Raw genomic sequence first — 22,356 nt, forward strand, 5'->3', positions numbered from 1 at the left:
TGGCCTCTGATTTTAAATCTAGAATTGTATTGTTGACCATTTGCATTAGCATTTTGAACTATTTCTGTTGCTCCGAACAATGTCATTTGAAAGCATGAGTTGAATGTTCGAATGGACTTTAGGAACACGTTCGAATCTGGATCTGTGCTGATAAGCAAACCGTTCAATGGTTCCCGTGGTGTTTCAATTACAGGTAGTTGTACCTTCCCTGACGCGCAACACATCCCGGCTGGTTCATTTTTGAATTTCAAAGCATGACAATACGGGCATTCTTTGTCCATAGCACCAATTACTACTTTTGAATGAGCATAATATTCAATATCGGGCTCATACTGGAATGCTAGACGCAGAAATGATGTAGCTACAAATGCTCGATGTGCCTGTTGGCGTTGTTGGTCATTCGCTCTGCGTCTATTGACAGTAAAACGGTGTGATTGTCGTTGTTCTAATCTCATGACTTCGTTGCGTTCAGCTCGTGTATCGTCTGATTGTTCTGGACGCAATTGCGCCATTCTCACACGCGCTCCAGTATTTTCTTCCTGAACTTGTTCTTCGGTTCTTTGGGCTCTTCTATTTCAAATGCTTCTAGATTTATTTGCATCACGGCTCAAATTGGCCCCTCTGCGTTTTGTTGGCATTGTTCACTGTACAATGCAAAACACACATGAATAGAACTGATTGAATTATTCAATTATTATATTAATCATTTATTTTATCTTTGATTACATTAAATATACATGTAAAAATTAGATAGTTCTACGAAAGCGAAAAATTTTTTGTTTCTTAATTATATTGAAAATACATATTGTTAGAAATAGTGAAAGAAAAAAATTCTGTCAAAGTTAGAGCTCTTATAAGTAAACACAAAAAAAAATTTCCCAATTGTAATAAAAATCTAACTTTCACCGAATTTGTTTTTCACCATTCCCAACAATATTTTCGTTATAAATAAGAAAGAATAATTTTTGATTTTATAATAAACGTAAAAAATAACTTATACTTACAACTCAATAGCCGTTGTTTGCGGGAACTCGTGACACGTGTTGAGTATTTTAGAGGTTATGTAAGTCACTTAATTAACTGATCGTGCGATTTACACTCAAAATTAATAATTTTATTAGTTATTAATAATTAATTATATTCAATAATATTAGTTATTAATAAATAAATAATAAAGTTACTCGAGAATATATTTGATATGAGAGTTACACTGAGATAGTGAAAATGTTTAACTACTACGCTTGAAGCATAAACACTAATAATAGCCGAAAACTGTAGAGGTAACATCCCTACTCCGTGCTGTTTACAGGGTGAGAAGTGTCACCGGTAGACACATGGAGGGGATAACTTACCACGTGATAATAATTGATATTATCGAGCGGGATAGAAAATGATAAAATTATGAAAATGATTATTAAAAAGCAAGGGTTGGTGATAAAAAAGTGCAAATTCAGAGTTGTATGTATTTTTTGATGCCACATAATAAAAAAATAAAAAAAAAAATTTTATCAAAAAAATAAAAAAAAAATTTTTAGGGTAAACACCCCTTATTACTTAGAGATTAGAAAAATAGATAGTAGCCGATTCTCAGGCTTACTGAACATGCATAAAAAATTTCATGAGAATCAGTCGAGCCGTTTTGGAGGAGTATGGGAACGAACATTATGACACGAGAATTTTATATATTAGATAAACCGTCACACTTCGTCATCATATTAATTTATTTTATATGAATGATGAGATCTAAATCAACTTATCGGTCGTACAGTGCAGGGGTTAGTTATCAGTCTGGCATGCGTACGGCTTGGGTTCAAATCTCGGTTAAGGCAAATGTTATTTTCACTTTATTTCTATAATTAATAGAATTTAGGTCTAAATAAAGTGTCAAACTATCTAAATTTGCGTTAGCTCTACTTAAAAATTAAAATAAAAAAATGAAACCTTAAATAATTCATTTTTTATCAAATGAAATGGGCTAGAGTTGAAAATTAACTATAGCCCAGACCTGGTAACCAGGCATAGGCCAGTCCTGGTAGCCAGGCATGGGCCAGTCCTGGTAGCCAGGCATGGGCCAGCCCTGGTAAACAGGCTTGGGCCCACGTTATCATTCCAGTCTTAAACCAAGACTGGGCCAACTCTGGTTTACAAGCCTTGCCCAGAGTTGTCCATAGTTGGGCCAGGCCTGGGCCCACCCATACTTTCCTACATGGAAAGAAATACATTGCGGATATCACTATGTCACTATGGGCGTGAACACTATACTGTATGGTTTATAAGATTTTGATTTGATATAAAAATCGTCAGCATAGATGATTTGGCTATGGTGGGATTAGTAGCATCTACAATAATTATAGCCGATGCGCCAATGTTACTATGGGCGTCAGACCCATAGTGACTGGCGACATTTACGACGCTCCTGGCAGAAAAGTTTATCCGTTATTGCTATATCTCTTATGCTGATATTGGAGTAGTAACAAAGTTAGTTAAATTAATTGAATGGGTTATGCACTGACAAAAGGATTTATTAACTATAAATAATTTAATTTATTTGAAGACAATCATTTAATTTATTAAATTTTAATAAATATTTTTCAACATTAAATAAATATTCATTTGCGAAGAAAGTACATTTATTAATAGTTAATAAGTATTTATTAACAGTTAATAAATATTTTGTAGAGTGAATTTGTTTCGCCTGCAATTTGCAATGTAATGTTATATAAAGATTACTTATAAATAAAAATCATCTTTATAAATTATTTGCATAAATTATATTCTATAACAGCTTATAATTATCTTTTATATTTTCAAATATTGCAAACGATAATTTATTTAATGAATTTAATTATTATCATGTATTCCAGCTATAGGGTAATAAAAAGTGTCAAAAGAAAATCGCTATTTTTTCTTTTTATTTTAAATAAAGATTGATTAGCAGTTAGCAAATATTCATTAACAATCTATAAATATTTATCAAATCCTATGATGTTCAAAAATTATTTATTAAACGTTAATAAATCTTATTAAATATAAACAAATCCTTCTATCAGTGTGTTTGATGAAAAATATTTCAAAATTTTGTATTAAACTAGTTTAATGTAACAATTAATTTCAAAGTAGTTAAACATTGTAACGGGTGGTTTAATTCCCGCTCATTTGGCCCTTAGTAAAATTTAACAACAACAATATATTCAACAATTGACTCTAAGATTTACCAGGGCGCCACCAGGATTATTTTCTCGGTTCCTGGAACCGGATACCAGAGCTGATTCTATTAATCTACAGGGAAGAGAGAGTTGGGGAAGGTGGTTCTGAAAATGAATAAATTTTTATTTAACAACGGTACCAAAATTTATTAACAAAGAATTTAACAACTCGTGCGCTTGCACGTACACACACTCACTTACAACTAACTCACTTAATGCTACAACTTATTACTACTCTCCTCAACTCCACGCTACCGCTTTGTCACCCCGCAAAGAGACTAATCGTATGCAAAGGCTCGTTAACTCGGCTCACGAAAGTAATCGACCCAGTGACTAAACGTAGACCGATGTCCTCTCGTGAGCTTACAAAAAAATTTACTTAATCCCACAGTACCCTCTTATGGAGCGACTATACTGTGGTTGCTACCTTACTACCGCTGTACCTCACTTGGCGTCTATACAACGGCTTCTAATTCGGCTCACGAAAGTAGTCGACCCAGTGACTAAACGTAGACCGATGTCCTCCCGCGAGCTTACAAAAAAATTTACTTAATCCCACAGTACCCTCTTATGGAGCGACTATACTGTGGTTTCTACCTTACTACCGCTGTACCCCACTTGGCGTCTATACAACGGCTTCTACCCCAGCGAAACACCTCGCAAAGAGACTAATCGTATGCGAAGGAACGCTGGTAGCACTCACCCACTCACAACCCACTCTTCTCCACACACACTCTGACTCTACTTTACTTTTGACTAATTAAAATTTTACAAAATTAACTCCAAAAAATTACAACGTTGATTTTCACTAAAAATTTATCAGTCATTAGCTCGCAATAAGACCATAAATTATTCATCACGAATTAACAAAATTTACTTCTTAAAATTCCGGCTTAAAACCGACGCTTCTTTTATTCCAAATTTAACACGAGCTTAACTCTGCGCATTAACTTAAATTCTTTCGAAGAACATTCTTTATAAATTTAACTAAATTTTTACTCGGACGTAATCCACACTGACAAATAGTTTTTATAAATAATTCCAATAAAATAATAATTTTAGTCTTCGATAGTTCAATGTATTAATGACCACGTGGAATTTTTCGATTTATAAATAATTAATAAAACAATTTGTCTCAATATAAAATAAATTCACGAAAAATTATCCACGGTTAATTCGATCTCAATTGCATCGAAGTTCAGTAGCCAATTCTCAATAAATTATTTTAAATAAATAATATTTTTTTTTGTAACAAATAATATTAATAAATGATAATTCAATTGTTATAATTTATAATAATAGTCCAGTTGTTAATATTGTAAATTTACTGCGTCACAAAATTCTCAAGGAATTTGCGCGCTCAAAATGGACTCCGTTGTTCGTTACAGCGTACTAAGCTCGACCTCGGGTACCGAAGCTTGACCAGTCGTGAGTTGCTGATTGGAATAATTCTCGATGTTCAGAAATTAATTAAATTTGATTAATCAAAAGATGAATTTAATTTAGCCAATCTTAAGATGTTAATAATTATTAACCAGCTGAATTAACAATTTAGATACTCACGACCTAAACCCAGGAGGTCTAGAACATTCCTCGGGTGTAAAATCCCCAGGAGGAATTGTTCACAAGCTAATGTTATATCCGGCGTGCCGTCTATAATACAGGGCCTCCCATTCCTGCCGAAAAGTGCAGCGCTTGCATATTTAGGGACTGGACTGCGTGACAACTTACTCGTGGCCGAAGAATACACATTACCGCGCATTGTCACCTCATCGCAGGAACCAATTGTTTAATTAGTAGCCCCACTTAATGAATCGCAACCGAGGTGATAAAAAACACGAACACCATAATTCGAGAGCTCATTTACAAGGTAACAGTTCTGCCTTAGAGCCCGGGTGAGTCCTACACCCCGACACGTGTAGGCAGACTTCAATTATTAAATTAATTAGTCACTTTTCCTTTATTTCCAATTTCGAGTTCCTTAACGGTATTTCCGAGTTCTGTGATTGTGATTCTTCGAGCCACGATTCGTGTTTACGATAATCGAGATTTCCGCAGTTCCGGTGACCTGGTCCCACTCTCAAATCATCTTTTCCTTTTGTGAATATAATCGGCGAACTTTTGTTTGCCGGAGTCGTTACTCCGGTTACGAACTCATATTAACTTTCAACCTTTGTTTTTATATTGTTATTAGTTAATAAGTGAATAGTGTAAGTTAAGACGTGTTTGCCCATAGGGCCAGTTAAACCGAATATATAAACTAAAAACCCGAATCGAAGTGTATCATCATTCTTAAGTTAAGAACCTTCAACCTTCAATCTCCAGTCAGCAGGAGGAAGCGAGAAGCCAAGCAGCGGAACTCATAGGTACAACGTCCAATCAAAGGCCGAATCATCGTTGGAGTCAAGATTCGCAATAGTAAGTGGAGGTTATTATTATTATTTCCGAGGTCGATTGTCTTAATCAAGGGGCCCTCTCCGGGGTTTTCACCTTCGCGAACCCATAAAATAAAACTTAACGATACTTTCGTTAGGGAAATTCATCTGTTATCCGAACCTCCGATAGTCCAGCTACCGAATCCCAAGATCATATTTTTCGGACATAACACTAACAAATTAAATTGATTAAAATAATTAATTATTATTAAGCAAAATTATTAAACAATTGAATTATCCAAACTTGAATAAATAAAATGAGAAGTAGTGTGTTTGATGAGCCGGGTATATGGCCCCAAGGCTCATCATTACCAAAGTCCAATACCTGGTGTAAATTTGGTTGAAGAAATTCTATGGTTGATACTCGCTTCCTCCTTTGGACTTCTTGATGTTACTCGTTCCAACACTTTACTAGTTCTCCGGACACCACGCATGGCTCGTCTATATAACGACCCCAAAAATACCCCCTCCTGCTCTCTCTCTAGGCCCGAAGATCGATGCGCTCAAATGCTAGTCGAAAAGTTATCGATCTCTGGTGACTTATCGATTAAGGGTAATTTACCCTGTTACAACATTATTTAGTAAAAGAAGAAAAATGAACAACTTGGCGTATGCAATTAAAATAAACATTGTTTTTAACTTATTTTTATTTCTAATTATTACACAGCACATATATATTACAAAACAAATAGCCTAGAAAAAATATCACATAAATTTAGGTTAGTTTACTTATTTTCATTTTTTTATTATATTAATTATTCAATGTATTTGATTTAATGATAGTACTTACAATTTCAATAAAATCAAAACAAAATATTATATTTTGTACGTTTATTTATTGCGTTATATTTATACTCGATACACTGGTAAACACACGTTTATTTTCTTTTTACTAATTTATGAATTTTTATGTCGGTATAGTAGTTGTATCCATAAAATATTGGCCGTAATTCGAAAGAGTTATTGATTGTCGTGCCAAGTAATATCGTGGGAAAAACTAGTAGCATTGCGACATCTGCGATGCACTATGGGGCTGGCGGCAATGCTGTCACGTCAAGCCTACTATGCGCCCATGTAATAGATGCAAAGATTTTAGTACCATACAGTATAGTAGATAATTTTATACGCATAGGACTTATAGCAATGCTGTACAATGACATAGGGATATCCGCAATGTATTTCTTTCCGTGTACATGGGTTGTTAACGATGTAGTTGAAGGAGCGCTTCAATTAACTCAATAATATATTAACATTCTAAGTCATAAAATAGAACAAAAACAATATTTAGTGCAAATCATTCATGAAAACAAAAATACTTATCGTAATGCGACTAAAAATTGCTTAACAAATAAATGTGATTAGAGACAGAAAAACTACAAATTTGCGGCTATATTATTAAGAATGTATTCAATACATCGTATTGTTAACGTTACGGTAACTATAAATCGTTTTTATCAAATTTTTGGAACATTTATAGACGAAATAAATAATTATAACACATGAAACTTTATAGCAAGACTGAAAAACTATATAAGCGCTCGAAATTGCAATTATTACATTTTTGAGCTCAAAGAGCTCAAAAATATAATTATCGTGTAGTTTGAGCTATCCGAGCTCAACAGTCTGATAAAAGTTTAATAAAACACTATTTTTTGAATTTTCAAACCGCAATAACTTTTGAAAGAATGTACAAATTTTCACGTTGTTGGCGTCATTCAACGCAGTTTTTTAAATTCTATGATATATTTTCAAACACAAATTGATCAGACCGGAAATTTCGGTGTAATTCGAAAAAAACACTTTTTTCGATTTCTTTCGTCAACGATAACTCACGAACGAATCAACCGATTTTGACCGGCTTGGTGGCGATTGACGTGGTTTTTCGATGTTAAGAGCTGATTAGTTTTTGAAATTGATCGGTCAAGCCGTTTCAGTTATTAAAAAAAACCACATTTAAAAAAATTTTTTTTCGCAGTTTTTTTAAGATTTCTCAAAATCTATCGGTTCCAATCGGTCCAACTTGTATTTAAGTTTAGTCAAACCCTTTCGAATGACACCAATCGCGATCAAATTGGTCAAGCCGTTCAAAAGTTATGAGAGGTTTACATACACACACACACACACACACACACACATACACACACACACACACACACACACACACACACACACACACACACACACAACTCCAGAAGTTGACGAACAAACACACATGAGGATACTGCAGCTCAATCACAACCATTGTGAGGCAGCGCATGACCTGCTCATGCAATCCGTGCGAGAACTAGAGCTTGACTTGGTACTGATAGCAGAGCCATATAAACACCTGAGTACCCAACTCTGGGAATCTGACAGCACATCCAAAGCTATCATTTGGTCATGTGGCAAGCTCCCTTTCCAAAATGCAGTCGACAACAGCAATGCCGGCTTTGAAGCAGTATCAGTAGAGGGCATCCGCCTCTATAGCTGTTACGCACCACCTAGCCTCTCTACTGTCGAATTCACCGCATTTCTGAATTGACTTACCGAGGAAGCGAAGCATTACCACCCAGTGGCAATAGCTGGGGACTTCAATGCCTGGGCAGTAGTCTGGGGCAGCAAGCATACAAACGCGCGAGGAAAGGAACTACTAGAAGTCTTTTCTACATTAGATGTAGTACTGCTCAACAGTAGTGATACACCAACCTACACCGAAGGAAACGCAAGTTCTTCTATTAGTAGATATTATCTATCAAGTTCTATTAGTAGATATTCTATTAGTAGGTAATATCAACTGAAAGGTGATGGATATCTATACAGCCAGCGACCACAACGTGATTCTCTGGGAAATATCAAACGTCCAGAGCCTGAGAAGACCTAAAAAGCAACTTAACACCATTAGTTGGAAGGTAAAAACTCTTGACCCAAGTGCATTGTTAGTAGCTGTCAACAGTGATTAGATTATCGCGGGCTGCGCAGAAGAGAAGACCAAGGACCTGATGAAAAGAGTGACCCAGGCTTGTGACGCCAGTATGTCTCGTAGACGTGGCATGAACACAAGACCTTCCGTTCACTGGTGGAACGACCACATCAGCGCCCTTCGTAAAGAGTGTCATCAGAAGAGAATAATATCTACAAAAAAGCCCGTCGATCCCTGAACAAAGCCATCAAAGATAGCAAGAGAAAATGCTGGAAGGAGCTCATCAACGAGGTGGACAGAGATCTGTGGGGTAGGCCATATAAGGTGGTCATGACCCATCTTAAAAACCAGCTTATACAATCACCCACGTGTGCTCAACTCCTCCAGAAGATCGTAAACGCGTTGTTCCCCGAACATAGCGAGTTTAACTACCTATTAGCGCAGAATGAAATGGATGACATTCCATCTGTCACGGAGGAAGAACTGATGGAGGCTTGTAATCGTGTAGGGAACAATAAAGCACCGGGATTGGACGGGGTCCCCAATATTGCTTTAAAAACAACTATAAAAGCAGTGCCATCATTGTTCTTGGACGTCTACGACACATGCCTCAAGAAAGGGATTTTCCCTCGGAAGTGGAAGCAGCAACGACTAGTACTACTTTCAAAAGGGAAAAAGCCACCAGAAGAACCGTCATCTTATCGACTACTTTGTATGTTAGACACGGCAGGTAAGATATTTGAGCCTATAATCCACCAAAGAATAGAAGCAGTTGTCGATCCACTCCTGGCAGATAACCAGTATGGTTTTCGGAAAGGACGATCAACTCTGGACGCAATCAATCTGGTTGTTGCAACGGCCAAGGAGGCAATCGAAGGGATCCGGTGGAAGGGTGGAGCAAAGAAGTACTGCCTGGTGGCCACTTTGGACATCAAAAATGCCTTCAACTCCGCCAACTGGGACTGCATTATGCAAGCCCTGGAAGAGAAAAACGTACCAGGATACCTACGTAGGATAGTGGCTAGCTACTTCACGGACAGAATCCTGAGATACGACACGAAGAATGGTCCAAAAGAGTATTATTGTACTATGATATTACCGGAGGTGTAGCCCAGGATTCCGTTCTGGGTCCTCTTCTGTGGAATGTCATGCATGATGGCCTGCTGAGACTGACTCTTCCAAGAAGTGTCAAGCTTGTTGCATATGCAGATGATGTAGCTGTCGTAATCGTTGCTAAACACCTAGATGAGATAAACCACATGTTCGGTATCACCTTTGAGAAAGTTAACCGGTGGATGGACTCGATGAATCTACAACTGGCTAAACAGAAGACTGAGGTTGAGCTTATTACCAGCAGAAAAGTGATAGAGACCATAAAGCTGAAAGTCGGAGAACAAGATATCACATCACAACCATATATCCGATATCTGGGAGTGATGCTTGATGCCCGACTCAACTTTAAGCAGCAAGTCGAACACGTGAGTGCAAAAGCATCAGCAGTGGTAGCTAGCTTAGCACGACTGTTGCCAAACGTCGGAGGCCCAAAGCAGAGCAGGAGGCTATTATTGTCATCAGTAGTCACATCGGTGCTCACTTAGGGAATATCCATTTGGGCCGACGCATTAAAGACGCAAGAATCATGGAGAAAGGCTGGACCAGTCTACCGTCTGGGTGCCTTAAGAGTAGCGAGCGCCTTCCGCACAATATCTATGGAAGCAGTGTGTGTCATTTCCGGAACTTTGCCGCTCAAAGTCTTAGCTGAGGAAAGACGGATCCTTCACCAACGAAAGAAGTCAACCACACTAAGCGCTGAGGAGCTTAGAACAGAAGAACGGCAGAAGAGCATAAGTCGATGGCAACTACAGTGAGATGCCACAGTGAAGGGTAGGTGGACGCATCGTCTCATATCAAGGATCAACGTTTGGCTAAACCGGAGTCACGGTGAGGTCAACTATTATCTTACGCAGATGTTATCAGGACACGGCTGTTTCCGGGCGTATCTCCACCGCTTTAAGCATGATTCGCTTTAAGCAAATTCCCAGAGTGCCCGTCCTGCCCAGGAGTCAATGAAGTTGCAGAGCACGTCTTCTTTGAGTGCCTACGTTTTTATCCACAGCGAGATGAGCTGGAGAATATCCTGAAGAGGAAAATCCAACCAGAGACAATAGTAGAAGCAATGCTGTCATCAAAGGCTACCTCGAACGCCACAAACACGTTTGTCACGGGAGTCTTCTCAGACCTGCGGTCCATAGAAAGAAAAAGAGCGAATGACGCCAATTAGAAGGAGGAAAGAATAACACCTTAGCCACCAGAAGAAAGAGCAGTAGCTAGATCCTCCCCTCACGAAGTAATTCCTGACGGCGGTTTCCATGAAGGATTAGGGGAAAGAGGAAAAGGGGTTAAGGGTTTAGTGGGTAGGGGCACTAGCGCCGAGTTTTAGTATGACACTGCGTCGAGTCGTCACATATCCAGGCCAAACAGCTATGCCTAGAATCCGTAAAAAGGATTCCCCCCTCCCTTAAAAAAAACACACACACACTCACACACACACACACACACACACACACACACACACACACACACACACACACACACACACACACACACACACACACTTAGTGTTGCAAAGTGACAATCGATTAATCGATTAATCGATTTTTCGATCTCTAGAATCGATTTTTTATAATTGATTGTAGGCTTTTCGATTAATCGAAAAATAATCGAATAAATTTTTTAAAAAACGATTGTTCACAATCGATTTTTGAAAAAATAAAATTTTTTTCTATAAATTGATGTTGGAATAATATTAATGTTTATATAATCAGATGAATTTACGAAGAACGTAAGTCAACTTTATTAGCTTACTTACAGAAAACAAAACCTTTTTATTTTTTTATATTCGATTGTCACAATCGATTGTTACTCGGCCGATGTTGCAACATTATAGTTGAAATCATCAAGTAATCAAAAAATATTGAAACAAAATATAGTAATTTGTATTATATTCATTGTATTCATCGACTATTATTTGTAGTTGTTAATACGATTTTTTTTTTGTAATATTTAAATGCATCTCAAAATTCTTATCCACTGTCGATATGATTAATCTTTATTTAATTTAAATATATATTATAAGAACATGATTACATGTTGCTAGAAATTATTATTATTATAATTATATACTGGTGTCACAGACTGAAAATAAAAAAGTTTTATTTATTTGAAATATTTGATTTAATTGTTTCCCGTTATTATTACAATTCGCATTGCATTTTTTTATGATTGTAATTAGGAACCGTTTAATTTCTCGATGAATTTTCTTCCGATTTACATAGTGAAAATGAGAAATTTGATTTTTACAATCGATTATAACAATCGATTGTTACTCAGGCGATGTTGCAACTTTAAAGTTGTTATCATAACAATCGTTCTTTTGAGCCGATTGAATCGACTATTGAAAAAATCGATTGTTTGCAAGCGATTAATCGACTAAATTGATATTGTTAGTGCGATTATAATCGAATGTAAACAATCGATTTTGTCGTTTGATTGTTGCAAAGTGACAATCGATTAATCAATTAATCGATTTTTTGATCTCTAGAATCGATTTTTTATAATTGATTGTGGGCTTTTCGATTAATCGAAAAATAATCGAATAAATTTTTTAAAAAACGATCGTTCACTCAGGGTTGTCTGCGCCTACCGCACAGTTTCCGAAGCGGCTGTATTGGTCATTGCAGGAGCCGCGCCCATCGACCTATTAGCGTTCGAAAGAGCAAAACTCTATGACGCTAAAGACAGTGATGATAACATGAAGGACGCAAGAACGAGGATAAAGGCGGAAACGCAGCAAGAGTGGCAGGACCGATGGACATCGGGAGAGACGGGCAGATGGACGGCGCGCCTGATCCCAAACATCAACGTCTGGCTCTCTCGGAAGCACGGGGATACGGACTTCTTCCTGACCCAGCTATTGACGAGACATGGGCAGTTCAATGCCTATCTTTTCAAGATGGGTTTGCACAGCACACCAACGTGCAAATACTGCCCGGATAAAATCGACGACGCCGAACACACATTCTTCGAGTGTGCTCGATGGAAGGACTACAGAAGAAGCACCGAAGAGATCATAGACACCAGGCTCTCCCCCTCAAGCCTGGTGACCTATATGATCAAACAAGAGGAAAACTGGTCAGCTGTTGCAGTTTATGCACAGCACCTCCTGAAAGACAAAATCGCAGAAAGGGACCAGTAGCCAGGAGTAGGCGTCGTGAGACGCAGCACGACTGGATTAAAGTAATGCTAACGCGGTTCCAATCCAGTCCTCCCCGTACCATCTAGGGGAGAGGGGAAGAGGAATGTTTTTTTTAATGGGTAAATATCTCCACACTACTGACTATCGATATCTGCCGGAAGATGGGCGGCAGAGTGAACGATACCGGTGTCTTTTGAAGATCTTTTTTCGTACCTCTTTACAAAAAAAAAAAAAAAAAAAAAACACACACACACATACACATACATACATACATACACCTCACCAATGGAGAGGCTTGGCATCGAGATCGAAGAGTTAGCCGAGTTTATAAAAGACAAGAAGAATCTCCATCATGCGATTAGAAAATTGGTTTTATCTTTCACTACAGCATATAGGTAAGCCAACAAATCACCAGGCATGTTGGCCTCAACGACCCAAACAACTCCGAGTTTGACCAAGAAACCACAACCATCTTTGGTCACTCCTAAAAAAATACCACAGCAAGAAAAGGACAACAACAAGAAGAGGCAGCTGTCCATGCCCAGCCCTTCTTCAATAATCGACAAGCCACCACAGAAAAAGACAGCCCGGGAGGACGTCTGGACTACAGTGGAACGAAATAGGAAGAAGAATGAAAAAGAGCATGAAACAGCGGCTCCCCCTAATAAAGCTCAAAACCAATCAAGTAAGGGTGCCTCTAAGAAACCGAGGAGAGAGAAGACGAGAACTAAGTCTGTTCTTGTCCAACCAGTAGACGGCCAAACTTATGCTGATATCCTAAAGGGAATCAAGGCCAAGGTAAGCCCTGTCGAGACGGGCGTAGACATAAAGTCTATTAAAAAGACGAAACACTGAAGCGTTCTCCTTGAAATGGCTCGAAAGACCGAAAACAGCAAGGCATTCACCGATGCAGTAAGCGCAGCCATTGCAAACATCGGCACAGTCAAGACGTTAACACCAACAACAACGATCGAGATCCTCGACTTAGATGAAATCTCTACCGAGAGCGAAGTTCGTGAAGCACTCAAACGTGAATTCACTGACAGCCTGGAGGTCAAACGGGTTAATTTGACAAAACCCACACCACGAGGAAATCGAGCAGCCTTCTACGAAGTAAACGAGGCCAGTGCGATTAATGCCCTTGACAAGGTCCATGTAACGATCGGTTGGGTGAACGTCGTATACGCCCAGTTGCAAAAGTAACCCGCTGTTTTAAATCTCTTAGTTTTGGACACCAAACACGCTAGTGTGCGGGACCAAACAGAAGCAGGTGCTGCTACAAATGTGGCGGAGAGAACCACAAGGCCGTAAACTGCACGGAGAAGTCAAAATGCTTCCTTTGTGCTCCGGACAAAGATGCCCAGGATGGTCTATGCCATATTTCTGGCACTGGAGCTTGCAGGGCATTCCGCACAGCACTTGCAGAAGCCAAGAGAGGGCAGAAATGACACGCATACAACAAGGCAACCTGAATAGGTGCGCCTTGGCGCAAAACCTGCTGCGCCAGCGTGTCTTTGTCGATAAAATCGACGTCTGCCTTATCTGCGAGCAATATCTAAACATCGAAGGTAAAACATGGTTCGCAGACGAAACTGGCACGGCAGCAATTTGGATTGTGAACACAAAGAACGTTACCGTCAGCAACAGTGGAAGTGGAGCAGGTTTTGTCTTGATTCAAACCCCCACAACCTACTTCATGAGCGTCTATCTCTCACCTAACGAAGGGATTAGTGTGTTCCGACAGAAACTGGCAAATATAGAAGATACGGTCACTAAGTTCAACGGGGAAGTCATCGTAGCCGGATACTTCAACGCTAAATCGGCTGAGTGGGATGCTGCTTTCTCCGACACCAGAGGTAACGAGGTCGCTGATGTCGCGGCTAGACTCGACCTCATAGTGCTGAACACCGGGAGCACCACGACCTTTAGAAGACCAGGGTACCACGAGTCCATCCTCGTCATTTCGTTGGCGACTTCAAGGACTGCCAACATGATCGAAGACTGGACTGTATCCGAAGAATACCGTGGCAGTGACCACCAGTTTGTGACATTCAACGTTGGATTGTCATCTACTCCGGTTTCACAACGCGGCCTTTCTAAGCGGAAGTGGAATGCGAGAAGGCTTGATCCAGAGGCATTGCGAGCTTCACTTGCACGAAGCTGGTCTATCCTTCAGAACAATCCGACTCCGGATACCTGCAGTGAGACGGAAAAGGCAGCGCTAAATATGATGAAGGAGATTGCTGCCACATGTGACGCCTCTATGCCGCGGCTGAAAAATAGGAGTTTCCATAGGCCGGCGTACTGGTGGTCAACAGACATAGCAGAACTTCGCAAAAGATGTCATAAGCTACGTTGCCGCGCAACGAGAGCCGCGAAACGCTCCCCAAGTGAGGACTTGTATTCAAAAGAGTACAAGCAGGCCAAAAAGACGCTAAACCGAGCCATTAAAGCAAGAAAAGCGATATTGTGGAAACAGATCTGTAATGATCTCGACAAGGACATCTGGGGCAAAGCCTACCAAATTGTCACCAAACGACTTGGAAAGGCTTCACCAGAAGCGCCGAAGTCTCCTGCCTTAATGGACAGCATTGTAGCAGAGCATTTTTCCAAACACCCGCCGCGGGAGAAGAAACACTACGCTAAAAACAGCGAAGGAACACCCTTCACAACTAAGCAACTACAAGATACAGCCGTCACTCAAAACAGAAAAGGCAACTGGACCTGATGGCATCCCGGCAGCGGTGATCAAGATTGTAGCCCTGGAATATCCAGACATACTCCTGAACACCTACAACGCATGCTTGGCAACTGGCACGTTTCCCGCGGTCTGGAAGCGGCAGAGATTGGTTCTCTTAGACAAAGGAAAGGGAACCCCTGTAACACCTTCGTCGTTTAGACCACTCTGTATGCTAGACATTACTGGAAAACTTCTCGAGAAGCTCATACAAGGGAGACTTCGCAACGACATCGACCGTGCTGGAGGTTTTGCCACCAACCAGCATGGCTTTCGGAAAGGTCGTTTGACAGTCGGAGCGATCGAGAAAGTTATAAAGACAGCAACACAAGCATGGTCTGGTAGCCTCAAAGCTCGTAAAGTATGTCTCCTCCTCACGCTAGATGTCAAAAACGCATTCAATAGCGCAAATTGGAGAGACATTTTAGATGCTCTGGAGCACAAGTTTGACGCGGAGCCAGAGAATCTGGCTCTAGTCGACAACTACCTGGACAAAAGAAAGCTAATAGCGGAAACTACGGAAGGCCCACAAGAATACGCCATAACGGCTGGCGTACCGCAAGGCTCAATAATGGGGCCCGATCTATAGAATGCGGACTACGACGAGCTTCTTAAAATCTCGTTACCAAAGCAAGTAGAGCTAACGGGCTTTGCAGACGACGTTGCGGCCACGATAGTAGTAGACAGCGTAGAAGAGGCCGAATTACTAGTTCGGGAAACCATTGACGCCGTTGAGACCTGGCTTGATAAACACTACCTGAAACTCGCCAAGCATAAAACCGAGATGGTTGTTCTGACACGTCAAAAATGGTTCCCAAAACCATTCGCTGTGGACATGGAAGGAACAACACTGACGTCAACAATGGCCCTGCGCTATCTAGGGGTAATGATAGACGAGAAACTATCTTTCCGCGAACACCTTGACAGTGCATGCAAGAAAGCCAGCAAGACGGTGTCTAGCCTAGCAAGAATCATGACCAACACGAAGGGACCAAGAACCAAAAAGAGAAGAGTTCTTCTCGAAGTAGTCCACTCGGTACTAGTTTATGGAGCAGAAATATAGGCAGGCATATTGAAACAGAAGACCTACCGACGAAAAATAGCAGCAGTGCAGCGACGAGGTGCTCTCAGGGTTGCCTGCGCCTATCGAACGGTTTCCGAGGCGGTTATATTGGTCATTGCGGGAGCCGCACCCATCGACCTACTCGCGTTTAAGAGAGCGAAACTCTATGACGCTAAAAACAGTGACGAAAACATGAAGGACGCAAGAACGAGGATAAAGGCGAAAACGCAACAAGAGTGGCAGGACCGATGGACATCGGGAAAGACGGGCAGATGGACGGTACGCCTGATCCCAAACATCAACGTCTGGTTTTCTCGGGAATACGGAAAACGGACTTTTTCTTGGCCCAGCTATTGAAGGGACATGGGCAGTTCAATGTCTATCTTTTTAAGATGGGACTGCACAGCACACCAACGTGCAAATACTACCCAGACAAAATTGACAACGTCGAGCACACGTTCTTTGAGTGTGACCGGTGGAAGGACTACAAAAGCAGTACTGATGAAACTATTGGCACCGCGCTCTCCCCTGAGAGCTTAGTAACCTGCATGATCAAAAAAGAAGATAACTGGTCAGCTGTCGCAGCCTATGCGCAGCGTCTTTTAAAGGAAAAAATCGCAGAAAGAGACTAGTAACTAAGAGCAACCGTCGTGAGACGCAACACGGACTGGATTGAAGTAATGCTAACGCGGTCCCGATCCAGTCTTCCCCGTAACATCTATGGGGAAAGAGAGAGTAGGATGTTTAGTCGGTATTGTTGTCAATAATATTGACTTCCGAGTCCGACATACCCAGGGCAAGTATCTCGTGCTGGTATACGTAAATATATTTGACCTCCTCTACAAAAAAAAAAAAAAAAAAAAGACATACAGACACCATCGCGGGCGTTGCCCGGATCAAAATTTATTGCACACTTAATGGTGATAAAATTTGTTTTTTCACCTAATATATGGGGCGTTCCACGCCAAATCAACCACTTTTGAACCCGACCCCTTTAGATTTAGCTGAAACTTTACTATTATTTTCTACCCTTTGAAAAACATTTTTGTAAATTTTTTCAAACTTTTTTATCCAACCCAAAAAAAGTTATGAATTTTAATAAGCTTTCGACTAAAACAATAAAAAAAGTAGGTTTCCGAACGTTTTACGGAGATATTTTATATTTTTTATGAAAAATCACAAAAAACTTCCGTTCTTTAAATTATTGTATTTGACTTGGCAACACCGCTTGCGCAGTTACCCGGCGCATAAGTAACCGCAGTTTTTTGAATGCTAGAAAATCTTAGTCATTTCAGTTAGACAGTAAACATATTTTTTTTAATAAAGTAAATTAAAAATACAAAGATTCTTAGGGCCAGTTTTTCAATCCAGGATAAAATTTTATCCGAGATAAAAGTACTGTCAATATAATAAAAAAAAAAAAAATAAATAAATATTTTAGCGACGTGATATTGCTCTCAGTTAGTTCTCCACGAATTTGGTCATTTATTTAAATAAAAAATAAATATATCATAAAAATAATAATAACCTTTTATTGTGTCATTTAAATTATTTTAAATTAATTAACATAATTATAGATTAATAATAAATATGTCAAACGCAAGATATGAGCTCGAAGAGCTCAAAAGCATAGAACAGCGACCGCTCTGATCTCGGAGAGCTCAAAATAACACATAAATTGTAATTTGAAACTCGAAGAGCTCGATAACGTTACAAGTGCAATTTCAAGCGCTTAGATATGGAATTAGCGGGAAGTTGCAGGGATGTCCTCCAGGGTCATCCGTATTCCTTATTATTATTTTATTTATTCACAATCAGCAAGTTGTCACAGTTGGAGATGAATATTTCTGTGAAATGCGGCTAATGTTTATTTATTTTAATTAAAAATAAGTGACTAATTCAGGGAGAACTACTCGTATTCAATATCACTGTGCTGGATTATTTATTTGTATTATTATATTCGCAGTACTTTTATCTCGGATAAAATTTTATCTTGGATTGAAAAACTGGCTCTTACAATCAAAAGTTGGAAATCATTTAATCGATGAGTAAGGAATATAATTTAATTAACAGGATTACATAAATAAAATTATATATTTTTTTATAAAAAAAATATACATTTGTACGCAATTTAGAAAGCAAAAAATATTCGATAAACCAAACTGTTTTTCACTCTGAATATTTTTAAGAGATAAGGGAATGTTACATTTAAAATACCACAATTCTTTGGCAAGTGTACTTATTTCAACTATTCTTCGACCCCAATCCGTCGAATTTTGTTTGTGAACTTTAGATTTATTATATAGTGCCTCGTATGTTCTTTTTTTAGTAGTTTTAATAAAACGTGTAGAAAATATTCCAAAATGCGCTCGTAAATTATGCTGGTTAATCTGAGACATGTTTACAAACAAATAAATTTCAAGGTTAGGGAACTGTTGCGGTGTTGTCAAGTGTTCACCGGTAATTCAGAGTGCTATATTTTTTTTAGTCAATTTAATAATTATTACATGTTAATAATTATTTAATGCGTAAATTTTTCGGAAATTTCCTCAAAAATGTTATTAATTAATTTAAAAATTAATTTTAAGATGCATAACAAAAGTTTTTCACGCATTATTTTTTTTTAGACATTCTTTACACTAGCAGGGTACTTGGATTTCCTTAAGAGCTCAAATTTGGTGAGCATTTTTTAGAGGTGCCTGAGAACCAACTTTTCAATATTAAAAGTTAAAAAAAAACAATCGAATTTTTTTGACCTACCCTAATATATATATATATATATATTAGGGTGTGCCAAAATGTAACTCCCGTGGAGAACCTTTTAAAATTAGAATTTTGAGTTTTCATAGAATTTTTCAACAGAAGCTTAGTTTAGGCATTTCCGGTGAAAATTCGAAATTTGGCCGGAAGTGCCTAATTAAATCTCCTGTTAAAAATCCTATGAATAATCAAATGAATCCTCTCACTCCGAAATATCTCAGGAAATGCCCAAACACAGCTGCTGTTAAAAGTAGAACTTAAAATTCCAATTTTAAAAGGTTCTCCACGGAAGTTACATTTTGGCACACCCTAATATATATATATATATATATATATATATATATATATATATATATATATATATATATATATATATATATATATATATATATTGTGACATAGGAAAAATTCCCCATGTCAAAAGACTAGTTAGGCTAATTGTTTATTTATAATTTTCTTTATCATTATTAATTATTTTGGCTCAGCTGAAGGAATGCGGAGATTCGACGCGACTGTGTCGCCCCAAGCGGCCTCCTGATCAGAGAGTGAAGGTCGAGGTAAGGCTTATACCCGAAACCGCGCCGAATTTGAAAAGTATGCATGAATGAGTGTGACTATTGCAGGGAGTATGTGAGAGTGAGAGCGAAATTAAGTTTAAGCGATCAGACGAACCCGCGAATTTACACAGAGCCATCAACGACCAGCTTGACATCTGGAGCAGGACCACGGCGAGATCGAAACAAAATTTGAAACCAACGAATGACGACGGCGTTTGAGCAACTTAAGTCGAGCGAGGCACCATCTGGATGCCGTAAGCCGAACCGAGTGACATATCGACCAATCATCGATCGCAACGGAGTACTGGACGCACTCCGTAATACAACGGCCGGCTAGAAGAAGCCGTGAGCTGATTGGAAGCGAGTTTTTTGAACTAACGGAAAACTAGAGAACACATGTTGCCTAGGAGGCAGCCATAATAAATTGATTCTGATCTGGACGCCGTGCTTGTTAGTCGCACAAATTCCGCTATAAGCATTAATAAATTTTACAACGCAATTAACCACCATTACTGAGTTAAATATACGAGTACCGACCCGAGGGGTTCACTGCTGCCGCAGGGTGAGTCTGATTGCTAATTTAGCCCCAGGGTGTCCTCACCGCGATATCGCGGTCAATTTTAGTAAATTTCACCAGTTTGATTTTTGGTGTAAATTTTTTGTATTAATATTTTTTTTTACGAAAGTAATTATTGAATCCCTTTCGGATTATCGAGACGTGTGTGACGACACTCAGAGGCACGGTACCATCGGGGTGTATTTGTGTGTGTGTGTTCGTAAATTAAAACGTAGATTCAAAGTCGAGCGTTCGCTTCTTAGTATTTATTTTTTTGTTATTTTTTTTGTTCGAGACACTGGCATAGAACCAACTGTGTGACATTATTATTTCTATTGTTAATGGTCTTATTGATTGGAACAGTGATATATGCCGACAATTGAACGTGATTTCTTTTTGTTGTTGTTATTAAACGTAACGCCCGAGAAATTTGGAGCTGTGTAAGACAGCTAGCCTGACCGACGCGCCATCTCCGAGCGCGGGCCCCAAACTTATCTCGAGCTTCAACTACCCGCAAGCTTAGTCAATTTACCGACCGTAGTTAGTTATCCACCGCGAGCCCGCCAAATTGTTGAATTTTTGAATTATTTGAATTATTATTTTGCGAATCATCGTCAAATTAAAGCTACATTGTGTTTAATTTTCAATGGCAAATTAATTGGGGGAATTTGCGAGCCACCGACGGACCAAATTTAATTTTTTATTTATTTGTTTAATTATTAATTAATTTTGGAAAAATTAATTGTTTATTCCATTGTATTATTAATTATGATTTAATTTGGGAATTTGCGAGCCATCGACGGACCGACTTTAAGCTTTATTTGAATTATTAGTTAATTTGAGCTAAATTAATTATTTAGAGTATTGTATTATGAAGTAAAATTGCTCTTGAGCATTTGCGATCCACCGACCGACCGAATTGAGTTTATTATTTTGTTTTATTATTAATTAATTTGAGAAAAATTAATTGTTTATTTCATCGTATAAGTAATTATAAATTAATTCGGGATTTTTACGAGCCGGTGACAGACCGAATATAATTTTTGGTTATGATTAGTTAATTTGAAGATCGATTAATTACGTCATCGTAGTATTAATTATAAGTCATTTAAATTAGTATCTGCGAGCCACCGACGTATCAATATTATTGTTGTTTCTTTTAGTTATTATTGTACTTTTTGGAAAATTATTAATAATCTTTGGCGACTGTTAAAATAAATTGTTGACTGGACATTCGGCGATTATTTTTTTTTTTTGTTTTCTTTTCCCGAGCTTACTTAGATTTAAGCATTTTACGTTTCGCAGTTCATTCGAATTTTAAATCTCTTCGTCATCGACCCGCCGCCCGACGACAAACGACAACGACTTCGAATCGTGGAACGGTAAGTTCCTGGCGCCCAACTACCTTCGAAACCCAGGTAAGCCAATTTAGGTGGTGCTCTCCGGCCCTGTCGACGCCAGTGCCGGTGAAAAGACCATTATAATATATATGGCATTCCACGCCAAATCAACCACTTTTGACCCTGACCCCTTTTGATTTGGCTGAAAGTTTTCCATCCTTTTCTACCCTATCAAAAACGTCTCTCATAATTTTTTCAAATTTTTTTACCCAACCAAAAAAAAGTTATGAATTTTTCAACTAAACCGCTTTTTTATTTTTAAATTGCCATAACTTTTTCAGAAATTGACTTATCAGGACGTTTTTCTTTTCAAAATTTTTTTTATTAAGGTAGTTCTTTCCCAACCTATAGTTTATGCTACTGCTGTCTCTCTTATTCGCTAGTGTCACCTCTCTTACGGGCTATCGCTTACTTACTTCCACGCATGACTTTATTTGTTTACTTTACTAGTTTATCAATGATTTCTCAATAACTATGTGGTAGAGAAT

Source organism: Cotesia glomerata, linkage group LG5 (genome assembly GCF_020080835.1).
Source record: "Cotesia glomerata isolate CgM1 linkage group LG5, MPM_Cglom_v2.3, whole genome shotgun sequence".
Taxonomy (NCBI): domain Eukaryota; kingdom Metazoa; phylum Arthropoda; class Insecta; order Hymenoptera; family Braconidae; genus Cotesia; species Cotesia glomerata.